This window comes from Rissa tridactyla, chromosome 7, assembly GCF_028500815.1.
Source record: "Rissa tridactyla isolate bRisTri1 chromosome 7, bRisTri1.patW.cur.20221130, whole genome shotgun sequence".
In the NCBI taxonomy this organism is placed as follows: Eukaryota; Metazoa; Chordata; class Aves; order Charadriiformes; family Laridae; genus Rissa; species Rissa tridactyla.
The window spans coordinates 8,537,928-8,556,227 of NC_071472.1; the positions used below are offsets into that span (position 1 = coordinate 8,537,928).

The 18,300-nt window shown below is 36.6% G+C and overlaps 1 protein-coding gene across 1 annotated transcript in view; it reads left to right on the forward strand.

Annotated features, from left to right (window-relative positions):
- The window catches only part of NCKAP5 (NCK associated protein 5), a 392,253-nt gene that overhangs the window by 207,461 nt on the left and 166,492 nt on the right, over positions 1-18,300 (forward strand).

Consider the following 18,300-nt stretch of genomic DNA (forward strand, 5'->3'; position numbering starts at 1 on the left):
CTATTGGGTGCAAACTGGTTTGGAGTTTTTCTTCTCAGATAAACATTAAGAGAACAGGATGGGATTTGCTTTTCTTGTATAGTCTTCTAGACCTAGATCTTGTAATTATTCATCCCTTAGTCTGAGACTACCTTTTGTTAGATGCTCTACAGGTACATCCTCAGGGTTTTATGCACTGAAGGCATAAGAAGTTTGTTTCAGCTGCGTGGATGTTGCTTGTGTATTTTCTTGATATATGTAATGGAACTTGGTTAGAGAAAAAATGGGTCTTAAAAAAAAAAAGATACTTGGTTTTAGTCCATCAGTGTCAGTAAGGATGGCTGTGAGGTCTTCCCTCACTCCTCTTTGAAGGAAGGGCTTAGGATTCTCACAGAGTTTGGATCTTGACCTGTCAGAGGAAATGGCCCCTGGAAAGGAATGGGCATTTCCCTTCTTAAGGATGAAGAAAGCATTGAAGGACAAATGCTAGTTTTAAGTCATCTGACATTATTTGAACTATTCAAATAAATAAGGAAAATTGGTGGGCCAGATCCTCACCGGCTCCTGAAAGGTGCTAGATGACAGCACTAAAAATGCAACAAGAGTCGACTATATCAGGCTTATGGCAGGAATGGACATAAATAATTATCATGGGCTTTGCTCGTAAGGGATTTATTGCTTAAAATCTTGATATTTTTTGCGGTATCATTAATCATGCTGAACTGATATGACTAATATGGTTATAATACCTAACTCCATAGGGATTCTGCTACAATTTAGTAACAATTACTGTCTACTATTGCAGATAGCTTTTATTGTAAAGCATTGCCAAAAATTTTAACGTGATTATCTTTGGTCATAATGTATGCTTCCATTTCTAGGTACTGTAAGAAAATGTGGATTGATTTGAATGATTGTTACAGTATAACATGGTTTTAATTCCATGTGTAGTGCCTGCCTCATCATCTCAAATTTTACAAATTGGGCACTGGTACCCTTCAGTTGTGTTGTGTATTAATTAAATAGCATTAATTAAATATGTATTTCAGAAAGCATCCATTATCTTCCAAGCATGCAGTATAATAATTATGGATGGTTTATTCTGAAAACATTGTCCGAAGGATGTCAATAGAATAGTGTTGCATAAAACGATAGGTTCCTCTTCTGAGAATCAGATAGCTAAGGATATGCCGCAAAAGGATGCAGAGAAACTACAAATCCCATTCAGAACAAGTCACATCCCAGAGAACGCTGAGTATTATAGGTTGTTGATGCACACTCTTAGTTTACATATACCCTGGAGAAGATTTTTCTTTTGCATCATTCTGTTTCATGATAACTGAATCCCAGTTCAATTGCTTTCTTCAAGATAAGGGATTTTACTCTTCTTGGTTTTCACCACCATTCCAGATAGGAGGGAAAAAGTGGCACGCTGAGGAAGAGTTGCATTTGTCATGAGAAAAGTGGTTACGAAGAGATGTGAGACGACGAGGCTTAACGCTGCAAGGGAACAGGGATTTCTGTATTCTCTTGTTTTGGCACAGGAAGTTGTGCTGCATTTTAGAACTTGACGTACCTTCTTCTGCAAGCATTTTTAACCCTCCTTTTTGTTCTATATTTTTGGGATTTTAATTGTCCAGTTTTTCATACTAGTACTTAGCAGAGAAAACACATCCTAACATACGTTGTGCCTGCACTGGAAATCCAAGTAAACTGGTTTTTTTGAACTGAGTTTTCATTCTCTAGGAATACAGATTAGATCATTAAGTTGTAGTGCCCTTATCGGTGTTTGCAAGCTGCAGAGTCTATTAATTGAATGAATGTGTCATGGGTTGATATACTGTCTCACCTGATCAGAAGGTAACCTTTTTCTGTCTTTAGCTATAGGTTTCATCCTTCATCCTAAAGCCTTTTTAGAGGCACTGGGTTGATTGTGGTTTTATTGCTGTGTTCCATTTGTCTTCAGTTGCCAGGTACCTTCCAGCTTGTAGCTACTAACCATAAGAAAACTAATCATGTATAGATCACATACAGATGATAAGCAAATAACAGTAAGCCTTTGTGTATATTCCTTTTTACTGGAAAAATCACTAAGAAACCAGAAAATTCTGACCACCTGTACTACTTTCAGAAAGGCAAGTTTGTCAGAGAGAGGTAATCAGTAGATTAAAAAGCCAGAGATTGACTGACTTCAAAATTACAGTTACAATTATGGTATATCAAAGTGCATCTGTGCTAAAAGTGGTCTACAGCAGAGATCCCTGCCCATGGCTTGTTGAATGCAAGTGTATCTCAGAATATGAATTCTGTTCAAGACAAAGTATTTCTTAATCTTTGCAAATAATGTAAATTTCTTCTTCTGCTGCTACGCTTGTAGTCTTAAATTGAAGAGAAAAAACAACCAACAACCCAATTGTCAATGTCTTCCTTAAAAGGCAAATAGTCTCAACCGTTCACAGAGAAAAGAGCTCATTTTGTCTGAGACTATGCAGTAGTGAATAGTGGGAGAGTATGTTATTTAGGTGTGAATTTATTGTAGAACCTGTTAAAGAAAGAATGAGGGAAACTTACAGTTTAAAAAATATATATGTATTTGAGTTTCATGGAGGCCACTTGGATCTATTTCTGAAATATTAGTTGAAGACAATGTTAGTGTATACAGGGAAGAATAATGGGTCACTGGCTTCATACTGCAGTGAGTATTGTGTTGTAAAAATACTTTAAGTATTTTGGGTTTCATTCAGCTCTTGTAGTCATGTGCTGAATTTCTGAAATATATCATTGCAAAATAACGAGCAATATTTTCCTATCCCAGACTTCCCTGCATTTCGTTGTGAGCCCTCTGTTGCATATTTTGTGACATATTTAGTGTTTATTGCAGTGCTATATGTGTTTTCTCAATCAGTATGTTTGTAATAGGACAATTATACTGGCAACTGCAACGTGAAACACATGCATCATGTTCCATTGTGGTGCTGGCAGGATGAGAAATGTCAATTGAGGTGGTTGTAAGAGGTTTCCTAATCCTGCTGAACTAAGGAGTGAGATTCTTTCTGAATCATTGCCATCTGGAGTATATAAAAATGTGAAATAACCTTTTATCATTAGGTTGGCACATGCTACTGGAGCAGTATTGGCATTGATGAAGTTCTAATGAAATGAAATACTATGCACTGAGAAACACTCATGCTTCATTATTTTGCCAAGGTTCTTCAGAACCGTGCCCTCCAATTTATGAAGGTTATTGAGTAGTTAATATTGTTTTAAAGATAAAAGACACAGAGTCTTTATGTATAATAACCTGACATTTTAATATGGATATTAATCTAGTTATAAATACAAAAAAACATGCATGTGGTGGAGAATAATTTGTAATTCATACTATAATCAGGTAATTTAGCTCACTCTTTCCAATTTCTTGACTTATTCTACTTATTTGACAGGTATTTATTGCCCATAAATTTTAGGGTCCAAAATTAGGCCAAGAGGCTTCATCCCCCACTTTGTCAGAAGCAATCATGGCACATAATCCTTCCATAATCTGATCACACCCGCTGTAGAATAGTTGTTTTGTTCGACTGTTGCTATTGCACGCCTGTTCTGTACTGAACCGCTCTTAGTTGTAGTACATACACTACTGCTCAGTTTATGCATATTTGTTCTTATATCAGGTTCATTTTATAAATACATACTGACTAATCCTGTCCCCAGCCTTTGCTTTACAAGACTAAACGTGCCAATCTTTTTTAGCCTCTTTCCTGTGCCTGTTGCAATATAAGTTAATTTTTCTTAATTTTTCTTGAAGATATGCAGTCTGAACATGTATTTCAGATGGGTTTTACCATTTTCACAGGTATTTTATGTCTGTTACTGCCGTCTTCCTAGAAGAGGTGCTTTTCCTCACGTTGGATTTAGTTCCTCAGTATAGATGAGAGGAGAATACTGCCAGGAAATATACCTGGCACAGAGTAAGATGCCCATAGGTGTCTGTAGGTGACTTGTTTGAGAGTAAATTTCTGGACTTTCTTTAGCAGTACCCTTACAGGGAGTGGAAGCACAGGCTAAGTTCCCAGCACGCTTGGTGTTCATGCTGCCCACACGCATCTTCCTTTCTGATCTATTCCTGTGCCTTCTCTTCTTGCTGTCCTGAATCCTTTCCCATCTATCTTCTCTTATCTGTTCTTCCTTCAGTCTCTCTTTATCTGGTTTCTCCTTCACTCAAAACACCCAGCTGAGTTTCTGAATGGCCAGTAGTATAATTCTTGCATCCAGGAGAAACTGCTATTTGCTGTGTATTTGCTGTTGTTTAGCAAAGCTTATCTAGTTAGGCACATTTCTAGTTAAAAATACTGCCTGAGTCAGATGTGGAATCTTAATCACTTTCAATCTTCAGTCTGTGCCTTACATCCTCATTTTGAAGGGTTAATCATCATGGAGTTCAGAGAACTAGATGACAGTCCTCTTTACTCTTCAGATTAAACAATATGAAGGCCAAGAGGTAAGGTTGGATTTAGAAGATGAAGGATTAGGACTGTTTAACTAATTCTTTTGAGGATGTGATTTTATTCTATCATGCTTAAATTGAAGAGGGCCAGTGATTTTGCGATCCCATAAATATAGCAGATTAGACTGTATTTTATTTTAAGCATCTTGTTTAGTCTACGTATATTCTTATATAAATTGTAACAGAAATTTATGTCTGCGGTATTGGGATTAATTTAAAATACAAAAAGTACTAGCCAGTTCTTGTACTAATTGTGTTTATTTCTGCTATATAGACAAAACCAAAACATTGCTGATTTTTCTGTAAATGATATGGCTGTCAATTTCATAAATGCATTGGGATTAAATAAAAAAGATGAGTATTATATTCTCTATCTTTTATTTCTTAATATTTTGTACTAATACTTCTCAGTAAAACCTCTGAATTGCATCTGCTGCTATGTGTTGTGTTTACATACTATTGCTCAAACTAGTAAGAATTCACAAGCGCACATTTTAGGCTGAGAACATGCTTGACTGACCTGCTCTTTTATGATTTTCCAAGACAAGTGTTGGTTTTACCATGAACTAGTAACCTGTCAAGCTACAGAGGTAAATTAAAAAGGTAAATATCGCTCCTACTCCCACTGGGATATTTAAAGATAAGTCCAAATTATGACCGTAGCTAACATGCAAGTATCTGAGCTGGCATTCAGTGAGTAACACAGCACCAGAAATAGCGTGTTTATCAGTGTATTCTCTAAGCCTGCCTGTTCTCTGGATGAGTATTCTGTTGACTGCCCTGCAGTGAGCTCCTTGGTGCAGTGCTGTTGGTCAGGATCTAAGCCAGCTCATTTAAAGTTAGCTTGGTTATTTGAGCTGCAACAATGGTTTTGATGAAGAGCATGCGTGTCTTGCAGAAATAACATTCAGCAAATTACATTAGGAAGATAAGCAGTGCTTTAGAGGGCAAATAATCACACTTTCAGAAATTTAAAATCTACATTTGAAAACTACATTAATTTAAAAAAATGGAAGAAGGATTATCTCATGGTAGTAATAGTGTCATTGCCTTCCTGGTCCATGGAAATAGAGAAGATTTGTATAGATTGGTATTGTCTTTCGTTACAGAAGCTGATACAAACAAGTCCAATAAACAATATTGTCTTTTCCTAATAATTCAGTCCGTACTTAGCTTGAAATCTTCTGTTTCTGACCTGAAGAAACACTGGTGTAAACATGTTTCATTCTTTCCGTATCTAAATCAGTTGGCTATAAAAAGAGATTATGAAAATGATTCAAAATCTCTTAGGATTTGTTTCCTCTGTTGGCTGCTAAATGAAAATAATGACGTTTTACAGCTAAGCAAGCAGAGAAATTCTGAACAATTTACTAACTAATACTGATGTAGCATTAAGAAATAGAATGGGAAATACTTAAACACTGGAAGAAAACCTTGGTAACTGCAAATCTGTTACTGCAGATCCAGCTACCTGGTGAAAAAAGACGTGTGCAAATGAAAAGACACAAATGAACTTTAACCAAGTCTTTCACAGGCAGATTGCATTTAATGGAAGCCATATAAATGGTTAAGGTGGCTTCTGCCCCCATTGTTTCTAACCCCATACTCAGTGGCAGGACATCAGAGCTGATGTCTTTCAAAGTAGTACATGTATGCTCGTAAGAAAATCTGCCTTGTGGACCTCTGAAAAGAGCCCTGCAATTACATAATCCAGTACGTTGTTTGGTATTGTGTTCTTAATGAATTATAAACAAAGAGCACAGTCCACTTGTATCAGGTGTGATTAATCAGTCACACACTTACCTTATGAAATGGGATATATGGGCAGAGACAGTGGTTATACCATGGAAAATATATGCCTTTGCTCAGACCCAGCCAACTAACATTTAAAAGGATACAGAGCAGCCAATGTTGAGGGAATCAAGCAGGAAAAGGGAAGATGCGTTTTATGTCTTGTCTCCCTTTCCAGAATCAGGAATGGTAAATTCAGGTAACTTGTGCTTAATGAGGAAGCAAATACTAAAATGCTTCTTGTCAAGAATTTTAAATAAAATTTTGAAAAAGCACATTAAAAAACAAAGCAAGGCCAAAAATTTGTCACAAAATTTTTGGTTTGACGATGGTTTTTAGGACTTGAGGTCTTCAGAACAGGGACCCAAGAGCTTCCCCAGGAGTCCCCAGGACTAAAAATCCTGGTCTTGTCTCTGTGATGAACTTTATAAGGCGCGTGATAGGATTGAGTTCTTCATCAGGCATTGAATGCTAACCTGAAAAGCATAGTGAGGTAATAGTTGATCAAGCCTATTAAGCAGCACTGAATTAATAATGGTAATAATAAAAAACCCAACCCACAATACAAACAAACCTAAAAAAAAATTTAAAAATGTTTAAATTGCACATGAAAAATGAGGTGGGTGGGAGAGAACAGCATCGTTGGGTGTCAGGAAACTTTTCCTGTTTGTATTTCCAAGCTTCATGGTCTAACTGCCAGTATGCTACTGATAGCACAAGACCTTTTACAATTACCTTTTCTAAAAGAGGGGAGAGAAAACCACCCTAAATTGAAAAATAGCCGATACCCATTTCCAGAGATGCCTGTCCAGTGTAATGAAGTTTTCAGTCAGCACCAGTCTTCTCATTAACTGAGAAGATGAAAGCTCCAGTTACCTGATGCTCTAAGTCTGTAGGCTCCCAGATCGGCTTAAGAAGAAAATCTTTGGAAAGAAAAAAAATCCACTGTATAATTTTGGGTTTCAAAATTCGATGTGGCATAGATGACAGTATTTCAATAAACAAGTTGCAGGTGCAGTACAGAATATTACTTAGTGTAAGCACATTCTGATTGAGTTCTGTTAAAGCTGATTTAAAAGGTTTATTGTATTAAAAACTACAACAGAGATACCTAGCTTTCTGATAAACAGAGTACTGGCAGATCATATCTTTGTAATTTATGAACATAGTAGATTATTATAAATGTCATTAATTCACTCTGATATGTTTTTGCCAAGAGAACAAAAGGAGATGAAAAAGAAGTTGAGGAGCAAGAATATTAAATAAAAGGTGGGGGCAGGAATAATGCTTCTTGTCACATGCCTGGCTTTCCTGTTTGGGGTTTAAGAAAGTCTGGCTATTAGGATGTGGATTAGTGGAAGATTCATTCTTCTTCATGATGTAGGTCAGACACTAGCAAACATGTGGTGAAGAAAAAGCCTGTTTTCCACAGTAGCAAGTGGGAACAGTAGCTCTGCAGACTTTGAAGCAGAGGACCGGACAGAATGATTAGTTTTGATGTCCTGCGTGCTATGCAACAGATTTGAAATGTATGAGTAATGAAGGCTTCATGCAGAAGACTCTCTGACTGCACAGTGTGGGGCCACGTTAATGCTTTTTTAAAAAGCAGCTCAGTTCCTGAGTAGCCTTTTGTGAGAAGTCATTTGTCCAAGTCAGAAAAAGGAACTGGCAATGTCCCGGAACATGCACAAGAGGAGTGTCCCCGCGAGAGCCTATTCACAGGAGCCTGACTTTAATTTCATGCTAAGAGAGGCTGTTTGCAGGTACTGCATCTTTCTGGAGAAACTTTTCTTATTGGTTGTGTTAAGTCTGAGAGAATTTAAGATGAATGATACCATGAAATTCATAAAGCTGATTATATTACTAATAGTTAGAGTTCACACTTGTGGGCAATGAATTTGAAGAGGTCTTAAGACCTCTTTTATAGCACTGTAAATGTTGGTCTGAAGAACTGTTTCTTCTTTCAGTGTTTTATGTGAAATCTCATCATTTTTCATGCCACGGAAAGCGTATAACTCTGATGTATAGCAATGTGTGATTTATGCAAGACACAAATTTAAGTGTCATTTACCCGTGGTTTAGATACTACTATTATATGTGTAATAGTTTCATAGATTTATCATGGGCTAGTTCCATTGCAGAAAAAACATTCAGAAGGCTTTCTTAATCTCATTTGCAAGTTGTGATAATGGTATTGTTGACTTAGAAATTAATTGCCAAATTTTAGTCGTCTTCTGCCTTTTTCCTCTCCATTTTTAGTCTGAATTTAAAATCCCTATTATTTGGAAAACTGTCATGTCAATGACTTCTGAGAACTGACTGCACATAGACCAGCTCAATCTCATTTGCATCTCTGACTGTGGATCTTTAGAAGTATTGCCTTCTTTATAGACAAATTTACAGTTGTCATTAAGCATCTATCCTATTTATAATTTTTTAGATGTTTTCACTCTTACAGTTAACATTTACATTTTTTTATATTTTTGCTGCTCAATAACACGTTGCTCTTTTAAGGGCTAGTAGTTAGAAATATGATCAAAGACAGAGTGTAGTTGTAAACAGTTGAAAAAAACCCATGCTAATAAACCCAATACTAGGCATAATTTAAAAAAAAAAAAAATTCTTGCTTCCACTGTCTGAAGTTGCTCAGTTTAGTCATCAAAGGTGTAGAATAAAAATGGAGGATTGTGTCTATGCTGTTAAGTCCCTGAGTTTTTAAGCTTTGATATCAAGAAAGACCCTTGGTGTCTAGGAACAGACAGTGCACAGGTTTTTAAATTGTATGGAAGGATTGTTAGAAAGCGAAAAGTTCTTAATATGGTACTGTGCAGTCTTTGTAAGAAGCAGAAAATCTGTCAGTTTTTAACTTTTTTATTGTTCAATTATCGGCAACTTAATTTTATGCTAGAAATCTTAAATTCCAAGGTCAGATAATGAAATCATCATCATCATTCCCCTTATTTGGTTTCTATCACGTCTTTTGAATGGGTGCCTCATGAAAAAGATTAGTGGCGGAATTTCAAAAGAAATGTAAGAATTAAAAGTGGTGTATTGTGTTTTGTTGGTTTGCTGATCAAAGTAGTTGTGCATTGATATTGTTATTGTAAAAGCAGTAGCTTAAACATCTCTGAAGACTTCTTGTGGGCATTTTTCATTGTAGAACATTGTGTCCTTCCAGTATAAGTGTTCTCATTTGCAGGTGATGGCATCAGGAGACTATTTTCCATACATTTATGGGAAAACACTGTCTATCCTCCTTCCAGTCTACTGCCAGCACTCTGGGAGGATAAGATTGATGTAGAGGTTTTGGGTATTTCTTTTCATTGTCTAGTTTGGATAGACAGCTTTCTGAGAAGATTCTATGGATAAAAAAAATCTTTTTAAAAGTTTGGCTATATGTAATATCTAGGGATATCAAAAATAGCGTAGGACTTTTATCTACAGTGTTATTCTATGTGAAAATAGTTGAGGTGAGATGGTGAGAGGTTTATTTAGACTACAGGTTCCTGACAGCTGGGATTTTCTTTCCCTTTGCCACGTGGTTTTTGATGTACGAGTATATAATAAGATGTTCTAGTTCCAGGAATCACATTCTTCACCATCAGTCCCTTTAAGTTCAACTTCTGCAGTTACATTAATACAAACGGCAATTTTGGTCATATAGCAGCTCTAACAGTGCTGCTTACACAGGTATTACACAGTGTAATACAGCAGTTCAATGGGAAAACTTATCTATAGGCATTTCTGTATGTCTCAGCACTGCATAAAATCAGAGGAATTTTGTGATAAGTGTGCAGCCTGTCTTTCAAACTGGTGAACTGTATTCTGGGGGATTGTTTCAGCTACAACAGTGACTTTTTTGGCAGGTGAAGTTAATGGTTTCTGACAGGAATCACTATGTAGGCTTGTTTTCCTCAGTTTGAGCTCTCATGTGTTAAGCGTTCACATGTTGGACTTGCAAGAACTTATCTGTATTCACAACTCAAAGAATTATAAATAGGACAGTTTTTGATAGTGCCATTCTGAAATTATTTTATGAATTTTCTGTTCTTCAGTGGTTTAAGTTTGCATTTCAGTTTTCATCTGTCTTCTGAATCATAATTTAAGCCTGAATTAAAGGTACTCATTTGTTAAACCAAATTCTATCAATGATGAATTCTCATGTGCTTAAAATGTCATGAATATCTTTTGTTCTTGCAAGGAAGTTACCCGGTATAAAATCTGGTGTTTAAGCATTCCATGCTGCAGTGCTGTGCTCAGGAGATTCATTGACCATAAGCCTCTGTCAAAACATAATTGATGGTGTTCAGTTCCAAAAATGAAGAGACTATATAGAGGAAATCCAAATTTATCCAATTAGTCATACAAAATCTTTTCCACTTAATCAGGAAATCTGCTTCTGTGTCTGTAAAGGGCATAGGAAGTTGAGATGTTTTTAGAGAACTATTTTAATTGAAAGGATAAAACCCACAAACCAAAAGAAAATTTTACATATTTTGCCCATAGCTGGGTATATGACACCTGTGACTTGTAGTTGCTGAAATATGCACATGAGAAAAAAGGAAAAAGCAGGAAAATACCTTTTGTTCATATAATTCCCAAATTCCACTTGCAAGTGGAAAAAAAAAGTATTTTATGTAACTGCTATGAAGTTTGTTGATTGTATCGAATGTCTTACAAATATAGTAAAAAGCAAGGAAAAGTCTTTGTTGCAATGTCCTGCAGTTAAATATTCTAGCGGTGATTCTAAACTGTGAAGCTGAAGCTTAGTGCAGTATAGATAAGCAAAGTCCTAATATACTCAGATTTTGTGGAGGATTATCAACTTGTCCAAAGACAGATATATGCCTGCATCTGTTACTAAAACTACGTGAGAGTAAAAATAGAATTTGTTTCATTTATAGCTTCAAGAAGTTATCTCAGTGGATGCAGAAGAAAGACATAGGGAAGGTATTTGTTGATAAAGAAATTGGGCACCACTGTGGCCATCTGGAGCAAAATAAACCAAGATACTTAACCAGAAAGAACAAATACTGCTATTTCACATTTCACGTAGGAGCTTTCTTTTTGGTGTTTTGCTCTTACGGATCTGATATGTAATTAGTTTAGATTGAAAATCCCCCTATAGTGGAGTACAGACCTCTTCTGCCAACAGGCATGTAGAAGCAAAAGGACGTGAAGCTACTTAAGAGCAGTCAAAACCTAAACTGTGTGAATTGTGGCTGTCACCTTTCTGCTGTGAAGCCATACTGTTAGACATTATGTGAATAGAAGTAAGTAGATATTCTATGATGTATTCTTTGGCTCTCCTTGCACTTACATAATTCATAGGCATACATTACCATGCACATAAACCAGCCTTTCATAATACTTCAGAATCATGTCTTTGTACTGAAATATATACGTGAATATAGATTGCAACAATCCCTGTAGCTATTGCTGAAGAGAGGAAGTTGCAAGTGAGGAAAGTAAATGTCTTCCAGCTGAGGATGAATGTGGTGGCTGATGTTGGAGTAAGTCATGTTAATACATGGTTAGCATCTCATTTGCTGCCCACTGTCATCTTTCTTAGAAGTCCTTAAGCAAAAGCTTTGCCTTGTACAAGAAAATCGTATCTTGAATTCTTCTTGTGATTTTGCATCTGAGCCTGATATCCTTACTAAATTTCTGATATTCTTATTCTATTGGGAAAAACCTCGCACTGATTTCAGCAGAGCTTCATACTTCTGTGGTGCAAGTGTCTTCCCCATGGCTAGTTACACTTGAAACATAGATGCTGTTATAATTAAAATTACTTTAAATTATTTTACTCAAACCTTATTGCCATTTAAATGGTTTTTAGTAGCTTGTAGATCTCATGTTACTTATGATTGCCAGGATATTGATGACAAGTAAGATCTCTTTCAATTACCTGGATTCACTCAGTGTAGCCCCAGCCCAATGCCTGTGCCATGAAACTTGTGTGAGGGGATGGCAGGCACTGGGTAGGGGAGTTATATAGAGTGAGAAAGTCAAACCCTATTGTTTTGTTTTGCTTTTTAATGAGAACGTCTGTTTGCTTTTATTGGAAGAGCACACTTTATTCCCTTTAGAAATTTGATTGATTTGCTAGTGATGGCTCTTATACAGCAGAAATCACAAGAAAAATAAATACCAAGAGAACATGTGGTAGTCAAATGTGTTTTGACTCATAATATCCTAATTTCTTTCTTAAAAGGTTTATTTAGCTTTTTGTTTTAAAATCCTCAGGTTTTTTCCAAGGACTTACAATTCAACTCCTTTGAGTTGCATGCTGGTGGTCAGCACCTATATGCCTTTATTTCTAAAAAAAAAAAAAAGTTTTCTTAAAATACCCGAAAATTTCATGTACCATCTTCTGAGGATCTTGAGGTCTAGCATTGGACAAGTATATTTCTTTCTATACGCTTTGTCAGGGTCTAAAGAGAGTTTTGTGCCTTTTGCTGTCATAGATATACCTTGCTCTCAACATATACTGTCTTTCTGGTTTATGAAACTGCATTAGTATCTCTTCAGGCAGCAGTGTCGAAGCGTGACTCACTGAAGAAATGTAACTGAGGCAATGTCTGTCTTGTCTGTTCCACACCCCTCCCCAAGCTACATGTGGATGCGTGTGTCACTCTTCCACAGTGAGTAAGAGGAGAGATTTATTTCTTCTTCTGGAGAGGGAAGCTTGTACCTAGCTTTCCATTTCTACAGCTCTATGTACCTCTGAAAGTGACAGGGAAAGAAGCAGGCTGCAACATTTCAACAGATAAATCTGTGCTTGGGAGGGGAAACTGGTAACTTAGACAAACATCTTCAAAATTGATCCATGTTTTGCTTAGTCTCTGAAGTACCTTGCATTAGCATCTTTCATGCTATAATTGGCATTAATAATGTGTTGTGATAGAATTGAAATGCCTCATTGAGCTGCACGCTCTCTAAATTTTTAGTGAGTGTCCCATACCATTTACTGCTGGAGACTCGTAATGGCTCCATACTGATTCTGGGTTAGTTTAAAGGAGCTGCAGTCCTAATACAAGGTCACTGCAAGACTCTTGTCTTCCATTAGTATTTTACAAGCAGGAAAGGACAAGAAATGAAATGTGTTTCCTAGCTTATCAGAGCTATGAGGGGAGTTGCTATTAATTACTGGAACAGAGTGATCATATTAATATCCTTGCCCGGCTGCTCCTATACGCCCAGTATCGTATTAAATGGCATTAGAAAGCATTTGCCATCTTTAAGGAACACAGGCCTGAATTAGTTCCACTTTCTCTGAGCTTTGTCTGTCTGTTGTATATTTGGAATATAATACGAAAAAGTAAAGGACTTTCAAGTGAAATAAACAGATACCTGCAGAGGGAATAAAAAAGCCAAAATTAGATGCTCAAGTTCCCTTTATAATGCACGGAGAAAGGTGCTTCTGAAGGGTGATTCATAAAGCCTTCATGCTGAGTGAGAAGCTGGCTACAGCTGAGGGAAAGACTATGTGCCTTCATAGAGCTCATGCATGTAAACCAGTGCTACAGGCGAACTGCTCGGAATTTGTCTTTAAACTGGTTGGAAGAAGAAATGATGGTGGAGAGGGACCTCTCTTCTGACTGCTAAATGAAGTCAGCATTTGAGCCAGAATTGGAAGACATCGTACTATGCACTGCTTAAACTGAGGGAGTCTAGCTGCTTTATCCTGTCTTTTGGGAGGGTGTTCCCTAACTGGCACATTGGTGGCGTCTTCCTGGAAATAGTCTCCTCTTTTCCCCTAAAGCTGGACTTCTTCTGGAATTAGTTCATTTTACATGGATCCATATAACTATGCAGTCATTGGATAAAATTGTCCGTGTCTCCTAGCTGAGTGTCCCAAACATTAATTTAGAAACCCTTTGTGCTGTTCTTCACACTGGCTGTTCCTGTTGTTGAATGTGTGTTCTAACCCCAGAGCTGGCACATAGAAGGTCAATATCACCTTCCTCTCCCCACAAAATATGGTTATTTTGACTATATTTTAAGAGAGTTTTGGCCCTTAGCATAAGTGATAGCTGTACTCCAAGTGTGTGCACCACATCTGGTGCTTGTGGAAGACTCTAGTGCTGCTCTCCACCATTCTGATTCCTCAAGACTCAGCTCTCTGTCTCAGATGCGCAAGCTTATTTATGGGTCCAACTCACAGCGATCTTAGTGATGAAGTCCTAAACTGTCCTTGGTATGGCTGGGCTTTCTCCTGTATGAATTAAATTTGGACAAAAGAATCAAAATTTGCTACAGTGCTTAATGTTTCAACCTGCTTTATATTGTGCACAAACCTCATCGTGTCTTGATTGCTGATAGCAAGGAATACAATTTGTTAAGTATATATTATTGAGTTGGTTTATGCATTCACTTGTAACCGTGTACTAAGGCAACTAGTCTCATAATACATTTAAGCTACAAAAGCAAATAATATTAAATAATTAGGGGGTGAGAGAGCTTGTAAGAATATACTAAGCATTCCCAAAATTAGGGATTTTAGAAAGTTAACCCAAGGTATAAGCAAAAGAAACCGAAACTTTATTTTGAAACCTACCCTTTAGGCAGCTTAGACAATGAAAAATTATCATTCAGCCAGGGAGAGTTTAAATAACAAAGAAAACTGAGATAAGATTTACCAGGCAAATGATGGTCATGGCCTGATGCCACATGGTCCTGACAGACTGCACAATTAACCTTTTTGTTTTATTATGCCTGCTTCAAATACCTGCAAGGTTATAATATTACCCTGGGAAAATTAATTTGACTGACCTACAGCTAAGTAATGACATGAATAGTAACAAGAGATGATGGGTGCAGTGCAGAGATAAGTATTCAAGCTTAACCACTGAACCTTATTGACTATATATGTTACAGTATATTTAGTTCAAGTACTTGGTTAACATCTATTTATTTTCTAACAATTCTTTACTGTGGGATAATGTTAGTGCTTCACAAAAACATTACTTGCGCACACTTAGTCCTGGAACAAAATTAAACCTATTGCGTTCCTACTTTACAGTACGTTGCTTTTCTAAAAATATTACAAAATTTTCATGTGTAGCAGCAATGCAGATGTGTGAACATTTATTGAACTTACAGTCTGTGATTGTTTGTCATAACTCCCCATGTCATTGGGGAAGATGCAGTGTTTGAATTTATATGTTTACACAGTGGGAAAAATGCAACTATTTTGCCTTTCTAAAATACCTTTCTTGTTTCCTGTAAGTTGAAGGACGTAAACTCATACTCCTTTTCTCTTCTTTTAAGTAGAAGTTACTGCTATTGCAAAATACTTGCACTGGTAGTAAAGTTACATCACCTAAAACATAAACCTAATTTTGGTTGCGTTCTACTGAACTCAGTCAGACCCTCCACAGTTTCTTCACCTGTTATCAGCATCATTTCCATTCAGGGCAGCTACTCTTACAGAAACTAAATGACCCCCCCAGACATGTTGCAGGGAATGGCAAAACCCAGAACTTTTGTAATGGCTCCCAGCCAATGACTCTATTAATAAAAAGTGAAAATTGAAGATAGAAAAATGAGCTGAGAGCTTCCAGACAAGAACTGGCCAAAATGGGATCTAGGAAGTGAGTTATACAGCATTTGGATGTTGATAATTTGGAGAAGCTAATGACCAGCTAACGAGAATGAAGCGTTCTATGATTGTTTCATCTTAATGCTGTGTGAATTCTAGGCTGAGAATAAAATAACTACTGGTTTGGCGTTTTTTTAAATGAAATTTCATTATAATTGGGGAAATGAATGTATGAATAATTTTTTTGAAGTATCTGTTGTGACCAATACAGAAAAGCATAGTAATAATACACGGACAGCATGATTGGTGATACTTCTGGGAGAGGGATCCCATGAAGAAAAGGATTGGGTTTACTAACAATGTATTTTAATAAGGATTTCAAACAAGGTTTCCCGATATTGTTGATTTCTTTTTCAATTGTTTACTTGAACTGGAAAGAGCTATGTACTGACCTACCACTGAACCCCAGGATTTAGATTTGGCTGACTTCACAGAAGTGCTTTTGTACAATGGGCTCCTGTTCATGCCTGAGGTCTTGTTACATTTGTTGTCATCAAACCAGCAGATTTAATATGCTAATGATTTTGATGTTGCAAAAATATCCCAGGTAGTGGGAAAAGAAGCATATTTTGGCTTTTTAGATGCCAAGATTAAAAGAAAAATCTATTTCATTGCTCAAAAGTTTCCCTTAATCACAGTAATGTGTCACAAACACTTGCTGTTTGTTCTGCACTGGTTTAGTCTTGTGTTCCAAGAATTACTCAGAGAAAGGGACAAACAGTATTTAAGATGGGGAGAGGAAGACATGAAAGGGGAGAAAGGGAAAAATGTAACAGCCATGCATGAAGGATTTTTTTCTGAACAGTTGATTGTACTTAGGGCAAAATGGAAAGACATTGCTGTTTAATGTATTCCAGATAGGCAGTATACTAAAATCAGCCTATTGCTGTTGAAGTTGACGTCAAAACATTCCTCTTTATTGCAATACTCTGCTTCTAGTAGGAATCCATAGAATTTTAAGTCTGTTTTGTTTGAGGAAAACAGTGGGGATAGCATCCCCACAATATAATGTGCTATAGTAAAGGAAAAGTAGGAGGCAGCAACGGAAACAAAAATTTCCAACAGTGTCTTTTTCTTGTTTGGAAGATCAGATCTTCCTTACACAACCAGAGAACAATAATATTCATTATTACTTACTGATTTGAATTGACTGTAATAACTGATTAATCTGAACCGTTAGAGTGAATGGATGGCTGTTGTGATGGATAATCGTAAATGTCGACTTACCGGTCCCATTTGAAAACAAACTGGCTGAGCCATCTTAATGAGGGTTTCCTGGAGTGTGTACACATTTCAAATAATTAAAATTAAATTGAATACGAGTCCCATGTAATTACAAGTGAATTTATTTGATTATATTCCCCACGAGGAGGGTAGATACAAAAGGTTTCAGTAATTTTAAGGCTTCTTGCAATTCGTAGATGTTATGTCTCTGTTAATTGTCAGTTTTGAAGAGTTAATGACATTGGAAGTATTTCTGGAGTGCTTATGTCATCTTTTATCATACTTTTCAGCAATATCCACTTGATTCCAGCTCCCAATTATCCTTTTCTAAGGATGGTGTTGTGCAGTGGGCTTGGGGAATAACCCTGTGATTGCAGACTGGAGTTGGACCAGAAGTGGGGTAGTTTTTTCGTCTTGCTTTCGAGCTCTTCCATTTTTACGTCTCCATTTACATTTTTAGTACATTTTTTTCGTAACATTCTGTAAATCAATATTTGCTTATAAAAATGAAAGCCCAATATAGAAGAAAAGGTAGCCGCCTCCTAAAGCATTTATGTATTGGTGATCACTTCCGTGGCTCTCCTTATGAGTAATGTCTGAGTGTTTCTGTTCATAATGGAACGTATAGAGGAAAACAAGTCAGCATTAAAAGAAGGTTCTCTGTTTAAAAAGAAAAAGTTGTAAATTACTGTTAAACTGGTGTGAATTGTTGGTTAAATTGGTGTGAATGTGTAAACTTTGAAAATCTGTACTCCACTGTTGGTTGGACTGGACCCATAATAATACATTCCTCAACAAAGTGATAATCAAAGTAAATCTTTAGGACAATGCAGAGTAGGCTGTCAGAGCATCTCCTGGAGAATGTGTTGTTGAAATTTATGAATAGATTTCCAGTGTTCCTAAGTATGCATTTATTATCTAGCTCAGAAGTTAGAAAAATAGTGCATTAAGATCCCCAAGCTTGCTTTTTATAGTGCTTGGTGTACTCAGTCAGTTACTCTTAGATAAAAAAAATTAAAAATACAATCATAAGTTCACTTTGAAAGTAACGCTAATTCTCTGAGATACCATTTTCTTAACTGTGGAAATAAAAGCAGTCAAAATATATAAGGAAAAGCAGAATTTTAAAAATTATGTTCATGGTAATTCTTTCTTCTTTGCCATTTTTTCCTCTAACTAAACATTAAGTTCATCT